Source organism: Patella vulgata, chromosome 4 (assembly GCF_932274485.2).
Source record: "Patella vulgata chromosome 4, xgPatVulg1.2, whole genome shotgun sequence".
Lineage (NCBI taxonomy): Eukaryota > Metazoa > Mollusca > Gastropoda > Patellidae > Patella > Patella vulgata.
The window spans coordinates 35,773,457-35,791,293 of record NC_065882.2 but is presented as its reverse complement, the minus strand read 5'-3'; the positions used below and the strand labels follow the sequence as shown (position 1 = coordinate 35,791,293).

The following is a 17,837-nucleotide window of genomic DNA, read 5'->3' as shown; positions in this document are numbered from 1 at the left end:
AAGACCAAATAATATTACTTTAAAGTTAAAATCTGATTAGAAACTAAGTATTTAAAATTTAACTGTATAGAGAATAAATTAGAGTCATTCATAAGTTTAGATTGATAGGTTTATTAAACAATATAATTTCATGAGTTAGGTATGTATATTGCCAGGTTAACATGACCTGTCGTAAATTTGTAGTAAAATTAAAGTTAAAGAGAATGTTTAGGGAGTAGGTTTTAAAAAAAAAATGTTTTGATATAACTAAGGAATAATAAGGAAACGGAATAGGGAATAAAATAAGGAACTAATGTTGTCTCCGGATCGCATTGAGAAAGAAGGCAGAGCTAAGGATGAAGTTGTGAGTGATTAACTCTAATTTCCTAGTTGGCCGTGGTTTCTACTGTGTTTCGTTAATTTATGTTTTTGTGTTGTTTCGTATATGTGTGTTCAGCTATATAATTTTGAGGTCCTTAGTCCAGGCCTTAGAGTTGTTGTAATTTAACTTTTGATTAAAAAGTTGGGTTATGTAAAAAATCCCATATGGTTCATCTAGGGATGTTGGTTATAGTTTTTCTGGGAAAAAAACTAAAATTAAAGGCTCGTTAAATTGTGAGATTATCGCAAAGTCATTAATACGAGTTTTATAGGAGGTTAAAGTTAAGAATACAACACTTTTTAGAAAAGTGAAGTATACGGTAGATTTTGTCCGTATATAATTTTATGTAATTAAATTTTTGCTTAGAAACGTAATATTAACGTTTAATATATACTGCTAATTGCTTTAAGCTGTCGACATGTGCGCAAGGATTAGAATGTGTAATTTGACATGAGGTCGAATTATTATAAACAATAGGTTCTAACACTGTGTTAAATTTGACGTGTGTAAAAGTCACGGATTGCATTAATATAATATATAGGATATAGTTAGGTATGTTCTAATTGTTTTGTTTATAGAATATAGACTGGTGTTCCGAGGGAGTGAAGTGCACGTCACTTGCTTTGAACACGATTCTAAATAATGTTTATATACATGTAATACTAATAATGGAATAGGAACTGTAGGATGAAATGGAATGTCATTCATATACTGGCCATATTTGATTGACAGTCCTATTCTAAATAACGTGTTAGGTGATACTAATGTGGAATAAGTAACCATGGGCTTGTTTCATGTATTGGTTTTTGACTAACATACAAAACTGTAAATGATTAGGTCAAAAAGGTCACATTACTGACGGTGAAATATAAAATAACAGTGTAGGAATTCTAAAACACAAACGGAAATTATAAAACATAAACGTAATTCTAAAATTGTCCATTACTCAGTTCAGGTCAAGAGGTCAAACTTAGTTTGAAGTTTTATAGTTAAAGGGACACATCAAAGTTTATTAATACTTAAATAAAGTTAATTTTAATTAAGAGTAAGATTTACAAATAATTTTTCGAAATAATAATGTTAGATTAATATGAAAATAAAGTTTTAATAATTTAGGAATAGTTAGTTCTTGGTCTGATGGCAATGACATGTTTGATTGACGGATAAAATTGTACAACCCATACTTAGAAGAAAAAAAGAAAGTTTCAACTTGATACTATGGTAGCTGAAACAGACCAATACAAATCCAAGAAGAAGAAATGGTTTACCAGTTTACCAAATTGAGATTTCCTGAGACAGGATTTAGAGTGAAACCTGAACTTTATAAATATTACGTGATGTGTTATAGTGTTTTGAAATTAGGACACTTGAAGATTTAAAAAAGACAATTTGTGTTCTCTGTGTTTGGGATTAATGAATTTTCGTAGGACTTTGAAGTACATATGAACTTTTTGGATAGCTTTTGCATGCAACTTTTGATTTTTGATTATTTGTGTTCTTCTTTCACAGCTTTGATTTAAAGTATAGTAATCATTTATATTTGCCTGTTGCGTGAATAATTAGTTAGAATATCTATATTTTATATATATTCTTAAAGGGGGAAGAATTGTAGCACTATCGTCGTTGCGACATTGTTTTTAAATTTATAGACAAGGAATAGAGAAATAAGATGGGTTAAACAACATTATTTATCTTTACAAATTATTCTCTATTGTCAGTATATTAAGGTATAAGTTTATTTAAAACGCAAATTAACTGTTTATGAAATAGCGTGAGAATAACAGGAAAGAGGGTCTGAGTTCAAGGATAGATTGTGTCGAGAAACATGTGACGGAAAATTACGATTGCATCATTTAGCTTGTTTGACCAATCTCTATACTTATTTACATGATATTTGACCAATTAGATAATTGAACGTCCAAAACCCACAGCTACAAAACTATCATACTTGTGAGAATTCGTTAGACTTCCATTAGATTCCAGAGAGCTTCCATCTGAGTTCCTAGACAGCCGCGAGGCTGGCTAGGGTAGAGAAGTGGTTTTAGCTATATAGTATTGTAATTTGTGCTATGCTTGTATACCTGTATTCAGTTATATGCTATATAAAATGTAGAAGCGAACTATGCATTATTATTCCTGGTAAGACAAACGTCTTAAGAAACTGGAAGAAGTAAATACACAACGTGAAGCAGAATTAAAGACAGCTAGAGACAAATTCTAGACGATCACAAGGCTACAGAAATATGTAGTAAGAAAAGATGCATGGGTCGTATGTAGGATGTGGCGACCGGTTTTCCATAGACGCCAGACAAAAGACCTATGGTGCTACATATTCTATTTGGTTGCCGTGACAGTTTCGACCTTTAGGGTAAGCAGAAAATTTGGAAGAAGATTAGAAGAAAAGAGAGTAAGCATCACATATTTTCCACATCTAACCAGTGACTGCATAGCACTGCATAGTCTTACATATTCGATTTGATACCGTAACGAAGTTTCGACCTTTGGGGTAAGAAGTCACTTTAGAAGACGAATACATATTTGAAGACGTTAAGAAGAAAACCTGTACAATCCAGCAACAGAAAAAGTCTGGTGGAAAAAAAAATCTGGTGGAGATATTCGAAAAATTGGGTAAATACATTTTGTTTGGAAAATTAAATGTGTTAAATTTGTTTAAAGACCAAATAATATTACTTTAAAGTTAAAATCTGATTAGAAACTAAGTATTTAAAATTTAACTGTATAGAGAATAAATTAGAGTCATTCATAAGTTTAGATTGATAGGTTTATTAAACAATATAATTTCATGAGTTAGGTATGTATATTGCCAGGTTAACATGACCTGTCGTAAATTTGTAGTAAAATTAAAGTTAAAGAGAATGTTTAGGGAGTTGGTTTTAAAAAAAAAATGTTTTGATATAACTAAGGAATAATAAGGAAACGGAATAGGGAATAAAATAAGGAACTAATGTTGTCTCCGGATTGCATTGAGAAAGAAGGCAGAGCTAAGGATGAAGTTGTGAGTGATTAACTCTAATTTCCTAGTTGGCCGTGGTTTCTACTGTGTTTCGTTAATTTGTGTTTTTGTGTTGTTTCGTATATGTGTGTTCAGCTATATAATTTTGAGGTCCTTAGTCCAGGCCTTAGAGTTGTTGTAATTTAACTTTTGATTAAAAAGTTGGGTTATGTAAAAAATCCCATATGGTTCATCTAGGGATGTTGGTTATAGTTTTTCTGGGAAAAAAATTGTGAGATTATCGCAAAGTCATTAATACGAGTTTTATAGGAGGTTAAAGTTAAGAATACAACACTTTTTAGAAAAGTGAAGTATACGGTAGATTTTGTCCGTATCACAAGGCTACAGAAATATGTAGTAAGAAAAGATGCATGGGTCGTATGTAGGATGTGGCGACCGGTTTCCCATAGACGCTCTCCACGTCAGACAGAAGACCTATGGTGCTACATATTTCGAAAGGAACCAAGATCTTAGGGTTATAAACATGCATTTCAAGTTTCATCAAAATCAGATCAACTTTGATATACCAGATGTTTACACTAATTGTGTACGACGGGCGGCCATTTTGTCTGGCAGTTTTAGTCTAATTTTTATGAACTTGACCAAAATTACGGTGTAACAGTGATATATTTGCACGTTTTTTTACATCGGAAAATAATTGTGACATCTAGAGGGACCTCAAGCTAAAAACGCGATTTTTCGTACAACCAGGGGCCATAATTCAGGAAGTTACTATCCGATATGTGCGAATATCGAAAGGAACCAACATCTTTGGGTTATAAACTTACATTTCAAGTTTCATCAAAATCAGTAGAAGATTGTGACCTCTAGAGGGTTCACAACATTGATATACCATATTTTTACGCTATTTGTGTATGAGGGGCAGCCATTTTGTCTGTCAGTTTCGGTCCCATTTTTACGAAATTTGAACTCAACCATCCTTAGGGTGTAACGGTGATATATTCACAAGTTTTTTTTTAAATCGGATAAAAATTATGACCGCTATAGGGGTCCACAAGCTAAAAATGTGATTTTTCGTACAATCAAGGGCCATAATTGAGGAAGTTACGGTCCAATAAATGTGAATATCGAAAGGAACCGAGATCTTTAGGTTATAAACTTACATTTCAAGTTTCATCAAAATCAGAAGAAAATTGTGACCTCTAGAGGGTCCACAACATTCATATACCTTATTTTTAGGCTATTAGAGTACGAGGGGCGGCCATTTTGTCTGTCAGTTTTGGTCCGATTTTTACGAAATTTGAATTCAACCTTTCTTAGGGTGTACCGGTGATATAATCAAACGGTTTTTGAAATCGGATAAAAATTATGACCTTTATAGGGTCCACAAGCTAAAAATGCGATTTTCTGTAAAATCAGGGACCATAATTCAGGAAGTTACAGTTCAATATGTGTGAATATCAAGAGGAACCAAGATCTTTGGGTTATAAACATGCATTTCAAGTTTCATCAAAATCAGATCAAAATTGTGACCTCTAGAGAGTCCACAACTTTGATATACCAGATGTTTAATAATAATAATAATATAATGAATTTATAAAGCGCCTGCATTCCAGTAAAAATTACTGCTCCGTGGCACTATTACATTTTGTCAAAATGGTAGAGGCAGAATAAAAGATAGGTTGCCAGGCAACAAAACATACGCCTACAGCAGCTAAATCGTCCGAGCAGTCGACAAGGGTTGTCACATATACTATTCAAAAAAAGTAGGGGATATTTGATTTTGGGGGCATAATACTAAAATATGCAAATGACTACGAAAAAAGTCACTATAGAACCTAACAGAAGAAACATTTCCAGTTACATGTGACGCCCAAACGCACCAATAACTACCGCATGGAATGCAGGTGATGCTTGGGATCATCATGGGGGTCCAACCCAAGATTTGCACGACTCTGACTTTGAATGTTACAGTCATTGTGGCATTGAATTCCAGGGTGGAAACATCAGTTTAATTGTTTTAGTGACCAGAAAACAAATTTTGATATGCGTCGGCTTACCCAAAATGAAAGGTTACGTGCCCTTGGCATGCTACAGATCGGCACAACACAGGCGGTTGTGGCGCGGACGATGAATGTTTCTCAGTCTGTCATAAGCAGGCTATGGTCCAGATACCGTGATACACAATCTGTACAGGACAGACCACGCTCAGGTCGACCAAGGGCGACAACTCAAGCCCAGGATCGATTTATCCGTACCTTGGCCTTGAGAAATCGTGTCATCACAGCAAATCAGATCAGCGCTCGTCTTCAAACAGACACTGGTGTGAGAGTGAGTGGCCAGACGATTCGGAATCGACTGCATAGGGGTCACCTTCGCGCCCGACGTCCTCGCGTGATCCCTTGTTTGAGAGATCATCACATTCAGGCAAGACGTCGTTGGTGTAGGGATCGTCAACACTGGGATAATCGACGCTGGAGCAATGTGATGTTTTCAGATGAGTCAAGGTTCACTGTTGATTTTTTGGACAGACGTAGGAGGGTGTGGCGTCGTCGAAACGAGCGCTTCCAAGACGTTAACGTCATCAGACATGATCGATTTGGGGGTGGTTCTGTTATGGTGTGGGGAGGCATCACTGTTGCTGGAAGAACGGCTTTACATGTTGTTGCAGGGCGTGTTACAGGCCAGTACTACCGGGACAACATCTTGGCAGTCCATGTTGTGCCGTTCGCACGACGTCATGGCCGCCGTTTCATCTTCCAGGATGACAACGCAAGATGTCACAGGGCCAGGATCGTTACAGGTTACCTCCAACAACAGAACATCACCACATTACCTTGGCCAGCACTGAGTCCCGACCTCTCCCCCATCGAGTATGTCTGGGACATGCTTGGACAGAGGTTACGTCAACGTCAACAACGTCCTGCCAATGTCCAAGAACTTGCTGCTGCGTTGCAACAGGAATGGGACAATCTGGACCAAAATGACCTTAGACGTCTCATTAGGAGTATGCCACGTCGGATCAATGCTTGTTTGGCAAACAGAGGAGGATTTACCCGTTACTGACTTGGTTGTGATGCTGTGGTAACTTTGCTGTTTGACCCCGGGTATCATTTTACCCTTATAATGGTCAGTCTGTGCCTTACTTAGTCTAACGATCATTTGGAATAAATCGATGAATGTGAACTTCATTTCATTTTGTCATTTGTTTCTTCGTCAGTTTCATTAGGTGACTTTAATAACACTTAAAAATCAAATATCCCCTACTTTTTTTGAATAGTATATATATTCTTTTGTAGGTAATTAGGTGAATTTAAAGTTACAATTTCATATTTTCTAAGAAAGTCAAAACATAATTATTTCTATGTCTTTTGCTCAATAGGTTGTCAACTCACTATTATACGATCATAGGTGTCATCAGGGGGGTAAAAAAAATTTTGAATCCACTAGCCCAGGGCTAGTAGTCTACTGTCAGGCACTAGCCCTGCATTAATATCCACTAGTCCATAGTTTGACAAGGTACCGGTACAAGATTTAATCTTCAATATTTGGGCATATGTTTTGTTGCCTGCCAACCTATCATTTTTAATAAAGATCGTAGACTTGATTGCCAAATAATTAAGGATGTATAGGGCTACTCGGTTAACCGGTCTCGCTTCGGTTGCACTGGTGAAACAGTTAAAAAAAACTACAAACCGATATTCGTTTTCATATCATATCTGACCTTCAAAACCAGGAATGGTAGCCACAACAATGTTTTCTTTCACTAAAGACCATATGTAAATACTTCATATAGCACATGTCATTTATAATACATCACGGTAAATTAACGTCCTTTAATTCCCGCTGGAAGATTTGTATAAGTTATTATTAGCACTTAACTGTAAAGCACGAGATAGCCTTGACTGATTGACAAATTAATTGTTTTACCCTATTTATTTACCTGGTCAATCTATAATAAAGAGTCTCAAAATGAAACAAATCAGTTTAATGTGCTGATATAATATTAAAATAGACAGGATAGTAAAATTGTTTATATTATCACTCCAGTGCCATGCTGTGTGCCGATAGGATCAAAGTTGATGACACACGGGTCACTGGAACCATTCATCATGGCCTGTGTGTAATGAACAGGTGTAGTAAATTCTTTGGAAATACCCGACATGTTAATAATCAAAATTATTTTGTATTTAAAAATACAAAGGTAAGCTTTCAAATATTTATGTCAGAACTAATCTAATATAAAGTATAAGTGAGTCTTTTGTTTTTAAATCAACCTGATTTCAACTGGTTTATACATGACCTGTCAAAGCTGCAAGATGGAGAAATGAAATGTCAATCTTTGAGTTATAAACTTACATTTCAAGTTTCAACAAAATCGGATAAAAATTGTGACCTCTATAGGATCCACAACCTTGATATACCATATTTTTACGCAATTTGAAAACTAGGGACGGCCATTTTGTCTGTCAATTTGGGGCCGATTTTCACGAAATTTGAACTCAGTCGTCCTTGGGGTGTAACGGTGATATAATAATACGTTTTTTTAAATCGGATAAAAATTATGACCTCTATAGGGTCCACAAGCTAAAAACGCGATTTTTCGTACAATCATGGGCCATAATTCAGTAAGTTAAGGTCCGATATGCGCGAATATCGAAAGGAACCAAGATCTTTGGGTTATAAACTTACATTTCAAGTTTCAACAAAATCGGATAAAAATTGTGACCTCTATAGGGTCCAGAAGCTAAAAACGTGATTTTTCGTACAAACAGGGGCCATAATCCATGAAGTTTCAATCCGATACATGCCAATATCGAAAGCAGCCGAGATCTTTTGGGGATAAACCTATATTTCAAGTTTCGTCGAAATCGGATAAGAATTGTGACCTGTAGAGAGTCCACAAACAATTGTGGACGGACGTCCGGTCGGATAGGGGCGACGGCATAATACGTCCACATGAAAATGTGGGCGTATAAAAACACGATTTTCATACAATCACGGGCCATAATTCAGGAAGTTACGGTTCGATATGCGCGAATATCGAAAGGAACCGAGATCTTTGGGTTATAAACTTACATTTCAAGTTTCAACAAAATCGGATAAAAATTGTGACCTCTATAGGGTCCCCAACCTTGATAAACCATATTTTTACGCTAATTGACAACGAACGTGGCCATTTTGTCTGTCAATTTTGGGGCGATTTTCACAAAATTCAAACTCAACTGTCCTTAGGGTGGAACGGTAATATAATAATACGTTTTTTTAAATCGGATAAAAATTATGACCTCTAATGGGTCCACAAGCTAAAAACATGATTTTTCGTACAATCAGGGGCCATAATTCAGGAAGTTACGGTCCGATATGGGCGAATATCGAAAGGAACCAAGATCTTTGGGTTATAAACTTATATTTCAAGTTTCAACAAAATCGGATAAAAATTGTGACCTCTATAGGGTCCACAACCTTGATATACCATATTTTTACGCTATTTGAGAACGAACGGCAGCCATTTTGTCTGTCAATTTTGGGCCGATTTTGATGAAATTCGAACTCATTCGTCCTTAGGGTGTAACACTGATATAATAATACGTTTTTTTAAATCGGATAAAAATTATGACCTCTATAGGGTCCACAAGCTAAAAAAGCGATTTTTCATCCAATCAGGGGCCATAATTCAGGAAGTTATGGTCCGATATGTGCAAATATCGAAAGGAACCGAGATCTTTGGGTTATAAACTTACATTTCAAGTTTCAACAAAATCGGATAAAAAATGTGACCTCTATAGGGTCCACAACCTTGATATACCATATTTTTACGCTATTTGAGAACGAACGGCGGCCATTTTGTCTGTCAATTTTGGGCCGATTTTCATGAAATTCGAACTAATTCATCCTTAGGGTGATATAATAATACGGTTTTTCAAATCGGATAAAAATTATTACCTCTATAGGGCCCACAAGCTAAAAACACGATTTTTCGTACAATCAGGGGCCATAATTCAGGAAGTTACGGTCCAATATGAGCGAATATCGGATAAAACGGCGGCGGCCATTTTGTCTGTCAATTTTGTGCCGATTTTCACAAAATTCGAACTCGGCCATCCTTCGTGTGTAACGGTGATATAATAAAACGTTTTTTTAAATCGGATAAAAATTATGACCTCTATAGGGTCCACAAGCTAAAAACGTGATTTTTTGTACAATCAGGGGCCATAATTCAGGAAGTTACGGTACAATATGCGCGAATATCGAAAGCAGCCGAGATATTTAAGAGATAAACCTATATTTCAAGTTTCGACAAAATCGGATAAGAATTGTGACCTGTAGAGTGTCCACAAACAATTGTGGACGGACAGACAGGGGCGACGGCATATGTCCACATGAAAATGTGGGCGTATAAAAACGCAATTTTACGTACAATCAGGGGCCATAATTCAGGAAATTACATTCCTATATGCGCGAATATCAAAAGGAACCAAGATCTTTGGGTTATAAGCATACATTTCAAGTTTGAACCAAATCGGATAAAAATTGTGGCATCTACAGTGTTCACAAGCTAAAAACATGATTTTTCGTACAATCAGGGGGCATAATCCATGAAGTTACAGTCCGATACATGCCAATATCGAAAGGACCTGAGATCTTAGGGTGATAAACCTATATTTTTAGTTTCATTGAAATCGGATAAAAATTGTGACCTGTAGACTGTTCACAAACAATTGGGACGAACAGGGGCGACGACAATATACGTCCACATGAAAATGTGGGCGTATAAAAGTATGGTCCATGCCCACGTTGCTTGGGATGGCTTCTTTTATCATCTATACAGTGACATTTGAAAACTTGTTCAGCCACTGTTCAACTTGAAGGATATGACAGACTTCCAAGACAGAGTAGCAGTAATCTAATTGTACAATCTAAAATCCTGACTGGAAAAATAACCAAGGATGCATCTCCTGCACTTCTAGCAGAGGTGTTTACAATAATGCAAGTAGATGATGTGTCGAAGATTGCTCAGAATGACAGTCTGATTGTGAGTCTGGGGAACCAATACACGAAGAGGAAATTATGGGTAAATACTATACATCTTCTCTTATGCGATTAGCTGCAAAAATTTTGTTGGAACTATGTAAATTGGATAATGAATGCTCCAAACAAAAAGATATGGATGAGTATGTACATCCAACCAAAGTATTTTGACCTCATGATTAAAGCAGCCTTGAAATGTAGTAAGCAAAATATAGATGAAGAGGATCTCAAATCCCCCAGCAATGCAATCAAAATCTGATATGACTTAAAGAGGATGGCGTCATCAAAGTTAGCAAAAAGCCTTATGGATGGAGATCTTGTAAAGAAAGAACAAGCAGAAAACTTCTTAAAATTAATGGACTTGCAATGGAGTTTACTTAAACTAAATTAGCACGGGTTACACTTACAGAAAGGATGTTCAATACAAGGAAATCCCTTCCTCTTGCTGAAGATGTGAATAAACTGTCACAGTTTCTGAAGACCTCCATAATCAATTTAGATCTGTCCAAAACAGAGTATGAGAGCTACCGTCGGACTGCTATTTTGACATTAGCCAGAGTGACACTATATAACAGAAGAAGGTGCCATGAAGTTCAAGCAATGAGGTAAGTTATTAATATGAATATTTTGGCTTAAAGGGGCAGTCCCAGATAATTCTCAAAAAAGTCTGTTTACGTATGCAATTTAAAACGCCAAACTATAGAAAAATGTTGTCGTTTTAACATGAACACGAAAATCGCTCAACCGATTAAATACTCTGTTAAAGTATAGTATAGGTGGGGTTTTCAAGAGATGTAAAGGCCATGTTCCAAAACAAATAATTCAAACTTGTAAAATTTTTTTGCAAACTCCCATTTATTCAGTGTGAACGATTGAGTCTCTATAAAAGAAAGTCGACAGCCCTAGACCGTGCCATGACATTGAGCAATAATCAGTCCCAAGAAATACATATGTGGCCTAGAAATACATATTTGCACAGGGCTAATGTAAAGGTTTATAAGGGCTTATTTATTCATTTCATTGATTTCGTTTTCAGGATGGATCAGTAAAACAACAGAAAAAAAGGTGGAGAACTAACTGCAAATGAGATGGTAGGAGACCTAACGGAATTTGAGAAGCAACTACTTCACACTCAGGAAGTAGTTGAAATACGAGAAAAGGTATGTGAATATTTTTAGGTTATATGAGTCTTTTACATAAGCCTTTCCTTTCCTGATCTTACTTCCTTTGCTGTAGTTGTAAGGTTAAAAAGATTACTCCTCCTAGGGGCGCTTAAGCTGTCAATTAGGTCAAATTTCAAAATGCCATAATAGTGCCATTTACCGCAGAATGTTGTCAAAATATTAATAGTTCCATTAACCCCACAATGTTGTCACAGTATTTACAATGCAAAAAGACCCCAGAATGCTGATGTCATAGTCTATTAGTATCCATTAACCACACAATTTTACTTCACCGTGTTGTTTTTAGAAAATGTTTTAGTTTTTATTTACTTGTTGTTTTTTTAATTAATAAATGAGTTAAAATGTTAAATTGTGTTTTTTCTTTTAAGGCTGGCAGAGGTGTTCCAGTTATCATTCCTGGAGATGTCAATGCTGCATTGCAGATCCTTTCAAATACAGATACAAGGAAAGCAGTTGGGATTCAACCAAGCAATGTGTACCTTTTTGCAAATGCCCGTAAGTTTAAAGGGACAATTCCACTTTCGCTGTTTAAAAAAAATAAATTGCCTTATTCTAAGTTCTAAATATGTTAGTGTCCTAGTCTACCTTTAGTTGAAATCTTCCCATTAAATTCTATTTTATTAGTCCAAAGGTTTCAAAAATATTTCATGGAAATTTAATGTAGTCTGAATAATGATGAATCAAACTTTCCAGTTCTAAAAATAGCTTTCATTGACGTAGTAGACGGGATATCAACTAATAGTTATACTGATTAGATTTAAATCTCATACCATTTTGGTAGAATGTTTTACCAGTCGCTTTTTATTTTTATATTCCAAGATAATAAGTTATCCGTTGGCATTCATGAATTTTTCCATTTTTAAAAATAGGTTGATTTAGATGAAATATATAGCACCAATAAACTGAAATATCTTATAATACTACAATTTACTGATCAGAACGAAGATTGGGACATTTTTGGGGGTTACAACCAGAGAGGGATCGTCACTTAACTTTGTATATTAAAACATGTTAGTGGACAGGGATGAGAATCAGTAAAATCAATTTATCAAGGCCAAACATTGACAATTTAAAAAATGAGCTTGAATTTTTTTAATTTATTTATCTAGTTTTTGTGTGAAATAACTTGGTTAGGTTATCATATTTAAAGGAGCTAGTGTGTTCAGGGCATATGAGTTACCATATACTACACCAAAATCATTTATTTCCTCACCAAGTATCATGGTGCCAAACTTCCGTGCTAATTGAATACTTCGCCGTTAAGGTGTAGAATTCAAATTCATAAATATCCGTAATAAATCTAACATCAAAACACGACTTGACACCTATGGCTGTGCATGGCTGCATATTTACAGAGGACAGGTAACGTCCCCTGGAATTCCTTTCTCACATCCATGTCTATCTTTACGCTACAAATTATATTTATATTTATTAAATTTTTTCCCAACCTAATTATTGATTTGTGTCAAATTTTCTAGTAAATTATTCATAGCCTTTATTTATGGACATTGTTTTAAAATGATTAAATACACCAGACAACGAGCCGTGTGCATTTCCATTCCAGATATTTACTGTGGGGTCGTTATGGTAGAATAAGTAGGTCACATGACTTGGGGGTGCGTTTTTAATTTATTTAGACATAATAATTCATAATGCTATAAACTAGTGTTAAACAGAAGAAAACAAGTGTAGATGGTGTGAAATTTATTGTTATAAAATTGGCTACTTCCAACTGTGCGAGTAACTGTACGACAGTGCGCAATGGAAACAATGCAAATGGCGGCTTTTCGGGGTATTTCCGAGCTTAATTCTTGCATTTAGAAATGTACGTGGCGTAGACGTGAGTATTGTGGTCAGTTTACTGAACATAAAATAGTTTTTCTTGCTACCTGTTAAGACGTAAAATTCGCCTGTCGGCGACAAGATAGGCGAACATTTCGAGCCATGACTGATTTTTCAATCGAGAACCCCATCGCGGTTTCACGCCAGATCTCGTGACCTTATAAAGGAAAATATGTTTTCCACATAATATTTTGAGAAAAAGACGTATATTTATCCTTCTTGAGTGATTTGGAATAAAACGGTTGAAAGTTTTAAAATTTTTACTGGCCAGATCAAAAATCTACTGGCCACGGGCGTTCGGGCCAGTGCTAATTTTGCACACTGGAATTCTATAATAGGTAACCAGTGTAAATTTTTTATAATTGGGGTAATATGATCATATTTTATAATGCGTGTAATAAGGCGTGCAGCTGTATTTTGGACTCGTTGAAGTTTAAAAGTTTGGCTGGAAGACCAGCTAACAACAAATTAAAATTGTCCAGTGACCAAAGCATTAACAAGTGTTTTTGTGGAGTCTAAGGGGATAAATTTACGTATTCTACCAATATATTGCTTATATTACAATAACACAATTTACATATATAATTCACTTGAGCTTCCATACTCATATTCATATCAAATATTACACCAATATTACGTGCAGATGACGAGGGATTAATTTCACTATTACCAATTAAGAAGGGAGATTGGCAGTCAATTTTTGACAATTGTTTATTTGATAAATATTCAGTTTTATCATCATTTAATTTTAAAAAGTTTTGACATCCACAATTTAATTTCAGATATACATTCTTCAATAACAACTTTTGAACTGACATAATAATCTGGATTTTTAGGTGAAAAAGAAATATATAATTGGGTGTCATCTGCGTATAGATGAAATTGTAAATCATATTTTCTAACTATATCCCCAAGTGGTGAGGTGTATAACGTAAATAAAATAGGACCAAGGACATAACCCTGAAGAACGCCAGATTTTAAAACACAATGAGAAGAATATTTACTATTTAAAACAACACATTGCTGCCTAACAATTAAATAACTTTCTAAAAGATTCAGAGCAGATTTATTCATACCAAATCTAAAACGGAAAAAATTTAAAAGAATGCTGTGGTCGACTGTGTCAAAGACAGCAGACAGGTCTAATAATAATAAAAGAATACATTTTTGGTTATCAAGGGATAAAAGAATATCATTTGAAACACGAGTTAAAGCAGTTTCAGTACTGTGGAATTTTTTATATGCGCTCTGTAGAGGTATCACCGAATAGTGATATTAATTTTTTTTTTAAATAATGCATAATTTAATTCTTACTTCTATATTCATCAATATGGCTGACTTTATACTATTCATTGATTTAGATTTTAATATTTTGATTTAAACCTCTTAAAGTGATTGCCCTAAGCAAGAATGGTCTTGACTGTACTATTATAATCTTTGAGGTGCCAATAGGCTTATTAGTAGAAAGCTCGAAATAAAGATTTATACATTTAACAATGCAGTCAGATCAGTGTCAATCAAGTGTCGACGCTTTTAATTTTATTTACGGTTTAAAGCTTATTAACTAGTTCTATATGTTATTGTAAATTTTTTACCCAATGAAATTTATATATTAACTTCTTTCATTTGATTCGTTAAAATATTTTGATCCCTAATTTTATCTTTAATCTGATTTGTTGAAATAATTGTCTTTTTGTCTGTATGCAAATTAGTTTGTTAAAAAGACCCCTACACAGACAGAAGACAATGAAAAATATACAGGGACATCAGATGAGATAGGCTTAAGACATTTAGTAACCCTTTGATATGATCTTGTAAATAATGTATTTTTAAACTGTATATAAAGTAATATTGAAATGGATTTGGAATTGGACTTATAATGCAGTGACCACCTTCACTATAATACTTCTCCACAAATAAGCTATACACCCCCAATCCTAGCTCATCTACAAATATTACATATGTATCACCTGGGAGTATATTCAAAAGCAGAATAGCCCCGAAACCGTGGGTGATAAAGGCTCGTGAAGAGAATTATCTTCAATATGACACTTCAACTGACTGGCAATACATTTTTCAAATATTTTAGATATAAAACTTAAATTTGTGACCGGCCTGTAATTTTTCAAAACATTACAATCAAGGTTAGTCTTTTTAATTAAAGGATTTACAAAGGCAAGTTTGAATTTAAAGTCAATCGGATATTAACTTTAACCTCCGGAGCTTCCACAAGCAGGGACCGGGGGCGACGACAATATACCACCACATTTCAGTGTGGGCGTATAAAAAAAATTAATATAATTTCCTCTTATGTACTTTTTACCTTATAAATTTTAGACATAACTAGGCCCATATCTTTGAACAGTATCTAAAATAATCTGTGATAAGGTCTAATCAGTAACTAGCTAGGTAGAGATTAGTGGTTGACTAAGTTTGGTATTCTCAAAAGTCAGATTAGCTAATCTTTGACTATAATCAAAGATTAAAATTCACGCCTAAACTTTTGATTGTACATTTAATCAATGATTAAATATAATCTGTGATTAAAAAGGCTTTTATCATTGATAAAGGGGCCCAATTACAGGACGTAGATTAAGAAAGTACATGTTGCAGGACACAGCTCACCAAATATTTCTACACCGTCACCCACGATGTAGGGCGAAAGTTATTTTAAGTCTTTCTCTCCCTTTCCCTTTTGCATGGCGATTTTTGTTGACTTTTTGGTGTAGAATCAAAGAAAAGGGTTTGAAAATACATTTTCTGCCAGGTTTTGGTGAATATTTATGATTTTGTTTTGAGGCGGAAGGATACAAGAGTTGAGAGGTTGAATTGGTTGAAATGTAGGGCCGAAAATTGCATGTTTACTTGTCTCTACTTCAAGCTTGTGTATCTCAAGTTTTTCATGGTGAACCTCATACATGCTTTTGGGCAAGAGTTTGCCACATGTTGCTCCATCTGTGGCAGAAAGCGTTCTACCCAACGAAAATTTGGGAAAGATAGGTTGCCAGGCAACGAAACATACGCCCACAGCAGCTAAATCATCCGAGAAGTTGACAAGGATTGTCGCATATTTATTCTTTTGTAGGTAATTAGGGGCATTTAATAGACAATTTCATACAGATGACATTGTAATTTTAGTCGTTTGAGGGTTCACAAGGTTCTAAAATCTAAAACAAGGGCCTTAACTCTGGAAGTAATCTACAGAAATTGTTGAAATTTTCATTTTACTAATTCAGATAATGCTTTTAAATTTCATACAGATTGGATGTAGGCTGTGGTGTGAAATTTCTAGCTAGCTTGCTTCTGTTTCTCCATCCCAACCATTTTCGGGTGAAAAAAAAACTACATCATCTAATTCTTCTAGTATTACTTTGTATTGTCAGACAACTTTTCTTTTATCAATTCTTTGACGTTTGATAGAAAACGTAAATTAAATATGGGCTTACTTGTCAATGTGCAATGGTATTTGAATTTCGCAGTGACTAGGTTTAAACAGATCACGTGCAGGGCTGTAGGTAATTTTTCACAGATGATTAGCAGCACTGCTAATCAAAAAGTCCAATTTTGCCAAATTTGATTAGCAAATTTAAAAATTGATTAGCAGTTTTTCAGTTTCAAATCAACATAAAACACCTAAATAACAAAATTATTTTAATTTTAATTGATAGCAAATGATTAGATTTCATTTTACGAATAATCTCGATTAACTAGACGCACGCGATATAAACAATAATAGTTTACGGGAATTCTTACTTTGATTTCTCACTTTACAATACGTTTACACGTATTTATTTTTTATATTTTATTTACAATACGTGGGGGATACACTGAATTTATTTTCTTTCAAATTGAATACTGATATAATTACTCGAAATTGACATGTCTCGCAACGTGAGTGGTACTACTTGATTCCCTATTTCCGGTTTAATAGTCCCGATTCATAGAGTTATGTCCCTGTATTATATAGTATCATGAATTGAGTCTGGGTAGTTCGAGAAGAAAATGTCACACAGAGAATTCCGTTTTGTTTATAAAATTTATTTGATATTTTATACACGTTGAAAGTGTTGAGAAATGCAGATAAATCTTTGTGTCAATATCCAAAATGACAGGCATATTAATGATTCGCAGTTACTGCAACGGACAAAATATGTATCGCAAATTGCGCTGCGATACTGGTTGTCGGCAGCCCTGATCACGTGACATAATTGGCAAAGTTCAACAGGTCGTGTGGTGAAAGGTCACCTGCTCTTTGTTTACGTTTTGTTATTAACGGTACATGGCTGAAGGATAGCTAAAGTAAAACTGCATACTTCGTGTACATTTTGTTAAAAACACTGAGCTAAAGCCGTTCACTGCGACAAGATGGGAAAAATTTAAGGTATGTGCTAACCAGTGGATCAAATTAGATGGAAATGGCAGGCTTGTGCTGGAGACAAATGCC

The 17,837-nt window shown here is 34.9% G+C and overlaps 2 long non-coding RNA genes across 2 annotated transcripts; both read left to right on the top strand.

Moving 5' to 3' along the window:
- The first annotated feature begins 663 nt into the window (after positions 1 to 663).
- Positions 664 to 2,481, top strand: LOC126817197 (uncharacterized). The gene is made up of 2 exons (XR_007678859.2): positions 664 to 913; positions 1,478 to 2,481. It is a non-coding gene; the product is annotated as an uncharacterized LOC126817197 (long non-coding RNA).
- Positions 2,482 to 10,420: 7,939 nt separating this feature from the next.
- On the top strand, positions 10,421 to 12,216 carry LOC126817879 (uncharacterized). Its single transcript, XR_008787989.1, has 3 exons — positions 10,421 to 10,972; positions 11,404 to 11,527; positions 11,920 to 12,216. It is a non-coding gene; the product is annotated as an uncharacterized LOC126817879 (long non-coding RNA).
- The last annotated feature ends 5,621 nt before the right edge of the window (positions 12,217 to 17,837 follow it).